Source organism: Carassius carassius, chromosome 5, assembly GCF_963082965.1.
Source record: "Carassius carassius chromosome 5, fCarCar2.1, whole genome shotgun sequence".
Lineage (NCBI taxonomy): Eukaryota > Metazoa > Chordata > Actinopteri > Cypriniformes > Cyprinidae > Carassius > Carassius carassius.
The window spans coordinates 31,396,407-31,408,121 of record NC_081759.1 but is presented as its reverse complement, the minus strand read 5'-3'; positions in this window follow the sequence as shown (position 1 = coordinate 31,408,121).

Below are 11,715 nucleotides of genomic sequence, written 5' to 3'. Positions count from 1 at the left end.
AGACACCAGATATATTTTTTTATATTTTTTTTTTTACTAGTAGGTGCAGGACACTATAAAAGAACATACACATCTGAAATGAGAAAGTAAGTGTGCTTACCCCATTTAGCAAGAGTGTTAAGTAAAATTTAGCCTTAATAATCCACAGTATGTATAGGCCTATGACAATGTGTAGTAAATTACCTATAAAATAATTTGGTTAACCACTAAAAAAAGTTAGACTCGAGTGAGATGAAACAAGATCTGTTGCTATAGCTAGATGCTAATTTTTATTAAATTTTAATTTTAATGATATGATTATACTAAAATAGTTATCAGGTCTATCAAAAAAGGATTTTATCTTTCTTAACTATGAAAGCCAGTCACAGCTTTTTTTGCAAAGAGGGCAAAAAAAGATGACAATGATCGTTTTTTCATGAATAGGATAAAAAAAACTGTTTCTTTGTATTTGTTTTAAATGTAACATTTATTGTCAATATTGGACTTGCGGATCATGTAGGTACTAGAGTACTTTTTGCTGTGTGTGGATGACCATGTCGGTCAGCCACCACCGAAGACCAATTTTGACCCAGGAAAAACCCTGACATTGTAATATTATTTCACAATACTACCCTTTTTATGGATCAAATAAATGCTGCCTTTATGTATAACTCATGGTATGTCATTCAAATGGCTGTCTGTCTGTTGGACCAGTTGCTCTTTGACACCAGACAAGGTCATATGCATAAAAAGCAGAATCTCCTTGACTAAGGGGGTCCACTTTGAAGGCCTATGGGGAGAAGGTTAATTGATTATGTGGGTGCGTGTTCATGAGAAAAAAAAAGAGAGAAATAGGTATGTAAAGAGAGAGAAAGAACTTATTCTCTGCCCCATGCTTTTGCTTTAAAAACAGAGCCTCCATTGTGTCGCTACAGCCTCTGGCAAGAGTTGGAGCTCAAGTGTATGACTGACAATGAAAGGGCCTTAGAACCGTATGAAGTTCAAGCTGCTGCTCTGTGTATGTGTTCGTGCCTCCGCTCATGCTGGGGGAGGTGGTGGGGCTGGTTCAGACACCAGTGCTACATGATTCACTCCACAAGACATCTGGCAAAACTGAGCAATTTGGCTGTGTATGCCTGGTTTCCCAGCAACTCGCTCCTGTGGCCCAGTTCAAGAAGCCACAGCTCAAGGAGGAGATGAAATAGGCTTTTGGTTTTACTCCAGGAAGTTCCACAGAGTGGAACTGGTCCTGTGATAGAAAGAAACACTTGTTATTAACTAAACTCAATTGAGGTTGAGGATATCTTATGATATCAAGCCAGCCTCCTTATATACATTTCCTTTGAGGTAAAACCAAACAAAACTAATAAAATATTACTGACATCACTGACAACAAATGCTGCTGACCAGCCTTGCTGGCATTTCCACTGGACAGCCTGTTCCTTCCTTGCTCGTGGTATTGTTGGATATCACTGCAAACATCAATGTTTGACCATGATGCTGTAAGCAAGCAGTTTGTGTTTCCTAAGTTTAGCCAACATAAGAGTATCAAAATTTTGTGTAACAAGTAGTCTAGGTAGCTGGAGGCAGAAAGAATGGAGAATTTAACTTTAGAAGAGTGGTCTTCTACATTTTTTTAATTTAATCGATTTTTTATATTATACATGCAGCATAACCATTTCAGTGAAAAGCTTAAATGAAAAATGAACATGAGCTACAGAATTTCTGTCCCTCTTTTGTTGAATGACAGCAGCACAATGTCAAACCTGTTGATCATATTTTCCAGCATGATTTGAGATGATCCAAAGAGCATTGTGTGCTTCCATGAAAGTGAGAACATCTGACATCTGTACAGACTCACAAGGCACAAGTAAATTTGTTAATTAAACCACTAGAATCTAAAATCGACATCAAATTTTAACTTTATTTCCATTAAAGTTTAATTTAGATTATTTCAGTGTGGTCACCGACTTGATCATGTATACGTGATCAAAATCATCTGTAAACTGCTTAAAAAGTGAAAGTGAAAAGATTTCAATTCTACAAAATAGATCAGAATGAAAAGGGAAATTGAAAGAAGGGGGTTTTAAGAAAGAAACGGTCAGTCCATCCATCTGCCAAACTAAATCTGGTACCTCCCTCTATCCATCTTTGACCACAGCTGTTTAATCCCCTCTTTCCAATGGTTTGCACACGCACACAATAAGACCTCCATGTAGTCACCACCCAAGGCTGTCTCAGTGAGATAAAGCAGTCATTGACAGCCACGTGTCTCAGTGTTGAAGTCTGTGCGCAGGCCAAGTTACCAGACAGCTGACCAGACATCAGTCTGCCAAACCAGCCAGCAGACACACATTCAAGCAGCTCAGTGGGACATGATGAACCAGGATTAGCATTGGATTTCACACACGAACACTGATATACAGTGCTGATGTTGGTATCTAATCCAGACCCATTCTGTGCATTCCCACCAAAGAAAAGGCCAGTTCTGGGCTTGTTGATAGGCATGCTGTCTATTTTTGTCATGCAGGACGCGTTCTTTTGGCCACTTTATTTTCTCAATTCATCTAAAAGGAAATATTTATATTTATGAATATCTGACGAATTAACAGATTCATATTATTTTTGTGTAGCATTTTAATTAAAAGGGTAGTTCACCCCCAAAATTTAAATTCTGTCATTACTCTCCTTCGTGTCACTGCAAACTAGTAATAACTTTGTTTATCTACAAAAAACAACAAGAATACTATGTGAATACTTTTTGTGCGCAAAGAAAACAAAAATAATGAATAGGTTCTTATTGGTTTGGAACGACATGAGTGTGAGTAATTAATGACAGAATTTTGGGTGAACTGTCCCTTAGCCATGCTAGAAAAGATGCTGAATTTTGTATGGTAAAATATTTTCTCAAAACCAATAGTAAGATGAAGGGCTGTCTGTCTGTGGCCAGGTGAGTCAGGTCACCATTCATATCTTAAGTCACAGGAAACATGGGCTGGGCTCTGATAATATTTAACAGATTCCCAGGCTGTGCAACAGCAATGGCTCAAGCATTTTGGTGGAAAACGAGGGTAAAAATAAAGTTCAAATGTCAAGTAAATGGACTTTTGATAAGAAACCATGACAAGAAACAACTGTCTGACATACATGTATTGCAACCAAACATCATTTATTGCACTTTAAGTAGCAAGTGGGTTTACAAAGTAACACAAATGTAATTATTTCCACAGCATTTTCTACCATGAGCATTCAAGACAGAAAATAGTGGATAATATAGTGTGTAGACAAGCTATGCAAAGCCAGCCAGTATAATTTTAATCAGTATTTGACATTTTTGCGTGCAATAGTCTTTTGACAGTAGAGTGAATGTACTGAGGACGGTGTGCAGGTGTGGGGTCTGAGGCTGCTGCTAGCATAAAGTTCACTTCTTTTAATAGACTTCTCACTATTAGCTGTAGTTTTGTTAGGTAAATTACATAAGTGAATCTGGCTTTATCATAGACTACCATTCAAAAGTTTGTGGTCTGTAAGAATTTGTAAGAAATTAACAATCTTATTCAGCAAGGATGCATTAAATTGATCAAAAGTTACAGTAAAGATATCACTTATGTTACAAAACATTTATATTTCAAATGAACGCTGTTTCTGTTTATCAAAGAATTACACATAAACAAAAATATTATGCAGCTGTTTTCAACATTTATAAAATTAATAAATGTTTCTTGAGCACCGATGCTAAAGGATCATGTGACACGGAAGACTGGAACAAATGGCTGCTGAAAAATCAGCTTTGCTGTTTCATGAATAAATTACATTTTAAAATATTTTCAAATAGAAAGCAGTTAAAAATGTAATAATATCTCAAGTACAATTAAAGTTCACCAAGAATAGCAGTTCACCTAGGAATGTCTGAATTTTGTGCAGTTTCATTAAGGTTTTTTCATCAATATTTTAATATGGCCAAATAATGTCATTAGCACACAGGTCAAAGGTTAACCTATGAGCCACACCATGTTTCAGAAAGCAAAAAACTGAACATCTATTTTTCTCAATCCTTCACTATCCCCTTCCATCTCTTCCCTCTTGGTTGCACTGTGTACTCGCTCTTCTCCTTCTTTCTCTGGAACGTTCCACCCTCCCTCCCTTTCTCTCTCTCTCATTCTCCTCTACATGCACTCCTCTTCCTCTCCTCTGTTTTCTCCAGGGTCATCGCAATTACTCCTCTCTCCTTCACTCAGTTTCACTCTCCCTTTTTTATTCTCTCATCGTATACTTATGAGATATACTAAACGCATCTCACTTCAGAAGTCTCCACATCTTTCACCTCCCCTACTCTAGATCCTTTTGTTCTCATTTACTCTCCTCTTTTCTCACAAATTCTATTCTAGTCTCTTTGTTTTTGTCTCTTCTTTGGGCTTATATTCCTCACTTTTCCCTCGCTCCTACTTTTCCTCCAATTATTTACCCTGTACCCAGTCTCTTGTTTCATGTGTTCTCTCTCTCTCTCTCTCGTATGAGGAGGAAAGCGCTGCTGCGGGACTGCAGGGCTCAGCAAAGCCACATTCTATTTTCTGCCACTTCCTCTTCCTCTTCCAACTGTTTCTATGGTTACAGCAGGGGCCCACAGAGGCCGCTCCCTCCTCAGTCATGGAAGAGGAGCCAGAGTTATCACTCTCCTTTCTCTAGAATTCTATTTCTTTTTCACTCTTACGGATATCACTCTCCCTATATTTATATCACCCTGTCAATCCATTTCTGGATGTCTTCTAGATATATATATATATATAAAACATTGACAGAAGACACAGCTACTGTCCTTTCACCTTAAGGTTTTTGTTTCTGTCAGCTGTTTAAGGCCAACATAGATGCTTCTTCAAGGGCGAGAAGAAAAATGTAACCTCTATTCCATGACTGAGACACACCAAACCAACCACCTGCTGAGTTACACTCACAAACATGGAGTGTGGTGACATTTCTTGGTGATGACAGGGGGAGGAAACCAACAGGCATGATGTTCATTCTAAAACGGGGCCTGTGCAACACGCCGCGTGAGTCACTGGGCATAGGTCAATGACAATGAGAAGGCAGCAAATTCTTCTCCATCTTTGCTCACACAAGCGCCTATTAACGTGCATAAACATTGCTTCATGTCTACTCTTCAGGGTCTCTTGCTCAATAGCGCCAGTTCCCTGAAGTAGTTCTATTTGAGCCAGATTGTAAAATGTTGTTGTCATTTCTTTCCTCACACTTCATGTACTTCATTACTCTGCACTTTATTCTGTGTTGGGATGGTGGTAAGTACTCAAGGTAGATCTCTTCTCTAACTGACAAGGTCCCCAAACAATACACCACTCAAACACGCTGTATCTTTCATTGATCTTAGAGTTAAAAGCAGACTGTTTTAAAACCTCAGAGAGGTTTAATAGATAGTTTTGATACTCTTTCACATTAAAACGCTGAGTATTTTTCAAGGATATTTCGACTTCATTAAGGAGCATTTACTTCAAAGTTCAATCAGTTCGATGGGTTATATAGTTCAAAACAAATAAACCAACTGTTTGTGTTGTTTTAGCAGTTTCAGGGTGTATATTTGTAAATTCCTCTCACAAAATCGCAGGAAATTATTCTTACTGAGGGGTATCTTCATCTCAATCAAAGGTCCATCAGTCAACGTGAACAAACCTATTTGGACTACTGCTGCACATTTGGATATTGAGCATGACACTGTAAATTAAAGGCCAAATGACAAAGCTCGCATGGAGGTGGGGTCAGGCCACTGGCTGCCCATTCATTTGACAGCATGGGGCTTTCAATAACTGATGGTCATATTGCATCACTTGGAGTTTAGGCTGCACGATATTGTGAAAAAGGACATTGCGATAATTTATTTTTCTGCGATATATATTGCGATATGAAATCTAATCAAATTTTTTCTTACAAACAAAAATGGGGTGAGCACACTTCCATTCTCATTTTAAATGATTTAAACATCGACACCATCGTGTCAATTGATTAATATGCGCGAGGGAGAGAGAGCAAGACAGCGCTCGTGTTGTTTGAAGACGGTGAGCGATGAGCGATGTCTGTAAATGCGTCTGCTCCAGTGAACTGCGCTGCGCAGCTGTTTTGAACTTTGAGCCGAGCTTCAAATGAGTCGTGTTTCATTCAGCTTTTGGCACATAAACAATATATCGAACATTTATTAAACTCTTCGTATTGATTTATAGAGAAAAATTATATCTCGATTATTATCATTATCGATTTATCACCCAGCCCTATTTAGTAGTAGTAACTTTCTGTGGATTTGACGAATGGCATGGGGGTGAGTAAACAATGACAGAATTTTAATTTTGTGCAACTGTTAATCCATATAAAAAATTCCCTTTTAAAAAGGGCTCAAAAGATGCATGACTATTCAGTGTGTCTGTATTTGTCTGTACAGATGAAGAAAAGTTTCCAACTTCGTTTCACTCAGAGCAGTCAAGACCTGTTTTGGTTATGTTTACTCAAAGTGCCAAACCAGTGACTGTGTATTTCTGTTTATCTAAGGTGGACACGTCTTTCAAACTCTTTTTCTCTCTTGCTAACGTAATATTTAACTAACACACAAAGGTGAGTCTGTGTTAGTTTTTGTCTTATTCATTTATAGATAGAAGAAATATGCTTGTTTTCATTGCATTTATTATCTTTTCCTAAATGACACTGTAATGTATATTACTAAATACAAATAAAGGAATAAAAATATACTGTACTAGGTCAGCTGTATGGGCCATATCTGACCCATATTTCTAGTTGTATATCCAGCATAGTATCAAATTAGTTTAATTACAGGTGTCGTTTGATTCATTTGCATCGCCTCCACCAATAATTTCTCCTTCAGTCTCTTCTTTGTATTTCATCAACCATGTACTTCATTTTTCCCTCATTGTCTGTGCTGCTTTGAGGACACTCAGCTCAAGGTTGTATTTCATGTTGTGGTGTGAGCTTTTTTGTCTCAAACCTCTGCAGGTCTGGTGTTTATGGGGAAGAGGTATGGACTCCTGAATCAGTTTGCTTACTGATTTTGCCAATCAAAAGTTTGGGATCAGTAAGATTTTTAATGTTTTTTAATGGAGTCTTATATGCCAAAGTCAAAAATACAGAAAAAAGCAGTAATATTGTGAAATGTTAATATTGGTTTCTTATTTCAATATACTTCATATAATTAAATGTTGTTTATTTCTATGACACTGCTTTAAATTTTCAGCATCATTACTCCAGTCTTCAGTGTCACATGATTCTTCAGAAATCTCATGCTGATTTATTATTAGTGTTAAAAATGTTGTGCTGCTTAATAGTTTTTTTTTTAAATATGTGATAATTTTTTTTCTTAGATGCCTTGATGAATAAAAAGTTAAAAAGAACAACATTTATTCAAAATAATGAAGTGAAGTGACATTCAGCCAAGTATGGTGACCCATACTAAGAATTCGTGCTCTGTATTTAACCCATCTAAAGTGCACACACACAGAGCAGTAGGCAGCCATTTATGCTGCAGCGCCCAGGGAGCATTTGGGGGTTCGATGCCTTGCTCAAGGGGATCTAAGTCGTGTTATTGCCAGCCCAAGATTCGAACCCACAACCCTAGGGTTAGGAGTCAAACTCTCTAACCACTAGGCCTAAACCTCCCCTAATAGAAACAGTGTAAGTCTTTACCATCAGAAACAAAACAAATTTGAATAGTACAACACAAAATTTCTATTTTAAATGAACATTGTGCTTTTTAACTTCTTATTTATCAAAGAATCCTGAAAAATGTATCACAGGTCCCAATCTTTTGTTCGTTATCTGGCTCGGCTCTGTGTTCATCTTCAATTCTCTCTTCACAGCAGTTCAGTCAGTGTACTGTTTGAGTAAATGAATTACTTCGGGATATTGGTTTGTTTGAACTCAGAGGAAGTGTCAGCCACATTAAAAAGGTTAACAGCTTAAGTCATTTGTGGATTAATGCGTATTGGAGACGCGAACCGTTTAAAACGTTTCAGTTCGATTTGGTGAACTGGTTCAAAAAGATCCGGTTATATTAAATGATTCGTTCACAAACCGGATAACACTACACTGCAGTGAACGCGCTCACAACAGACACGGAAGAGAAGACAATGCTTAATAAAGTCGTAGTTTTTGCAATTTTTGGACCAAAATGTATTTTTGATGCTTCAAATTCTAACTGACCCTCTGATGTCACATGGACTACTTTGAAGATGTTTTTCTTACCTTTCTGGACATGGACAGTATACCGTGCACACACTTTCAATGGAGGGACTAAGAGCTCTCTGACTAAATCTAAAATATCTTAAACCGTGTTCCAAAGATTAACGGAGGTCATACGGGTTTGGAACGACATTAGGGTGAGTCATTAATGACATAATTTTAATTTTTCGGTGAACTATCCCTTTAAGTAGAACAACTGTTTCCAGCACTTATAATAAATCAGCATATTATAATGATTTTTGTAGGATCATGTGACACTGAAGACTGGTGTAATGATGCTGAAAATTCAGCTTCGCATAACAGGAATAAATTATATTTTAAAGTAAATTAAAACAGAATACTGTTATTTTAAATTTCAATAATATTTAACAAAATTAAATTTTTTTAATTTATTTTTGATCAAACAAATACATTCCTGACAAGTATAAGAAACACGCACATGCTCAATGATTTTTAATCACAACTGCTAAGAATCCCAAGCAAACAAATATGATTGATAATGGATTAATCATAACATGTAATTCTTTCTCTTTCAAAGGTCTTGATTTTCCATATACCCATTATTAAGTTGTAAAAAGTCAGTGCTGTTGCGACTTTCAGTTTTCTTATGAAGATCATGTGCAGTGCCTGTGTAGAATCTGTATGTGAGTGATCAGGAACCCATGGGTAACAGCTAAAGATCTGCAGGCAGCTCATGTACTTTACAATATCTGCGTTGTTAAATCTATAAGAAAAATACAGAGTGAAGCTACAGTAGTTACCACAGAGGAACCCACTACCAAAGTATTTTACACAGCACTAGATAAAACTAAAATTAGTTTTTTTTGAATTGATAATGTTACACTGGTGTAACTGACATATAGAGACCATCCAAGAGATAACATACAAAACAAAAAGACATTTCCACCAAAACACAAGGTAGACTTGTCCTCCACAAACACAAGCCCCTAAAACAAGAAACTACTCCTCCAAAAGAGAACGTGGAGGACACCACGGAGGTGTCAGGTGTGTCCTCCTCCCCCTCTCATCCTGCTCAGACCTGGTGTGTGTTTGTTCAGCTGGGTCCCAAACACAACCAGCCGTCTGCTGCTCGCTGAGGAGAACCAGGGGAGGGGAGGAAACAAAAGGCAAGCGTGGCTGGAAAGGAGAGCCTCTTGCTGGGCACAAAGAGACGCTCTGGGAGGGGGTTGGTGGGCATTTGTTGTTGGGGGCTGTTGTTGCAGGAGAGGTGGCAGCTGAAGCGGACGAGGGAGATGGAGAAAGAATGAATATGAATGAGAGAGGACGGCTGTCCTTCCACAGGACCCCCATGACCCAGTCAGGGGAACAGACCCTCTTTTTCTCTGTCTCCGTCTCATACTCTTTGGCTGAGTGAATTGGCAGCAGGTGGGGGCACGAGAGCAAATACACATATGCATGTGAGCACACAAACATGTTCAGAGAGGCTGTCTGGCACTTGTAGCCACTGTCGCCAATCGAGGGCACACGCTACAGTGAGTCAAACCGGTAATGATGATTGGAATTACATGTATGTGAGTGTGTATGTTGTACATGAGTAGTGTGTGTGTCTGGGGGGGGGTAAGGCTTCAAAAACCAATGCTTTCTATCTAATTTATGAGGTGAGGGGTGTGAGGGTGTGAGGAGAGAGAGATGGAGAGAGTCTGACATAGGAAGGTCTGACAGTGGTTCCTCCATCCATCGATTCTGCAGACATATAATCATTGATTCGGGGATGGTCTATGAAAGATGCGGGTGTGTGACAAGGATCCTTACAGCTATACTTCCAAACAAAGACTTGAATATCAGGAACCATAAAGCTCTTAGAAAAGCAAACTCAACCTTCTTAATTTGGACCTGCATGCGATTTTTCAACTACTAAATATTTGAGTATGGAATCTGACATATTACACACAATTTATACAGATACAACAGGGCCCAAAAATCTGAGGCTACTATTGAAAATGACTATATTTAAAAAAAAAATTTAATCAACAGAAAATTTAGTTTAGAAGTTTAGATTTAGAAGTTCTTCTATTTTTAAGTGTCACTTGAGCTGGCATAGATTAAATGGTAGCAAAACATAATAGCACACACATATATATATATATATATATCAGTGCTGGCGGGTTGATCCGAAATGAGCGGGGGTCTGTGGTCACCCGCGGTTACAAGTCATCCAATATTTTTATATTCGGGTCGCGGTCGGTCGGGTTGTTTGAAATAAAGGTTAAAACAAAAAAACAGGTTAAGCAGCCATGGCCAGTATGGCCACGAAAAAGAGAAGATGCACTTTAAATAGCGAATGGACCGCAACATACTCATTTGAGTAAAACCAGTGTCAGTTTAAAGGTATTCACTAGGGGTGCACCGAAATTTCGGCCGCCGAAAATTTTCGGCCGAAATGGCATTATCGGTTTCGGGCCGAAATAAAAAAACAGCCGAAAACGTAAACCGAAAATGAATGTCACCCACCCCTCCCATCCGTGAGCGAGCGCTTAGGTTTCACTCACGGTCGAGCTGTTATCACGCGTCTGCCTATCAAAGATTAAGCATGTCAAAGGGCTGTCACAATCAAAAAAAGCTTGTCACAAAAGCTGCACAATCGATCGGACCAACCAACACAAGTTTCGAAAACGAAAACAGGGAATCGATTTTAACGGCCTTCTCTCGGAGCGCGTCCAGCTCGTCACTATACGCTCGCAGCGAACGCGAGTCACACAGCAACTCCAGGTTCTGACACACAAACACACACACACACACACACACAGAACCTATTAGTGAATAATATCAATGTAGCCTTCAGTAATGTTTTTCATTGATGTTATGGCAGTCCACATTGCTGACTTGTGCGCGTCTCAAGCGCCCTCTTTACGTTCGCCCTAATGCCTGTTTAGTTGTCGGTGGATTTGCCTATATTTGGCATTGAAAAACGGATCAACGCCAAATATAGGCAATTTACTAACGATTCAATGAACACTTTGCCTATGTTTCAAAAATCGAACAGGATTTTTTTTTTTCACAAAAGTGACAGCCTTATACGAGAGGACACCAAAGTTGCAATATGTAACATTTGTTCTGCAAAAATCTCTCTTTTTTTTTTTTAATTTTTAAAAAACTATTTTATTTGATGGAACATAAAACTTGAAGAATAATTATTATTTATATTTATTGTAAAAAATATTTTATGTTTTGTTATGTAACTGTTAATAAAAGTTTGATTATTATATTGTGATTTTTCAATTCAGATCCATTAAATCCAAGCAATATATATACACGTTTTTAAAAGAAGCCATTTTCGGCTTCAGTTTCGGTTTTCGGCCAAGTGCATCCTAAATTTTCGGTTTCGGCGCAGAATTTTCATTTCGGTGCATCACTAGTATTCACGGCAACCCGTCAAAATAAGTTCATTTTTACAAGAAGGCATTGTGCTAGAAATATTACTATTATTTAGTAGAATGTATGTGATACTGCTACTACTGTTGAGAA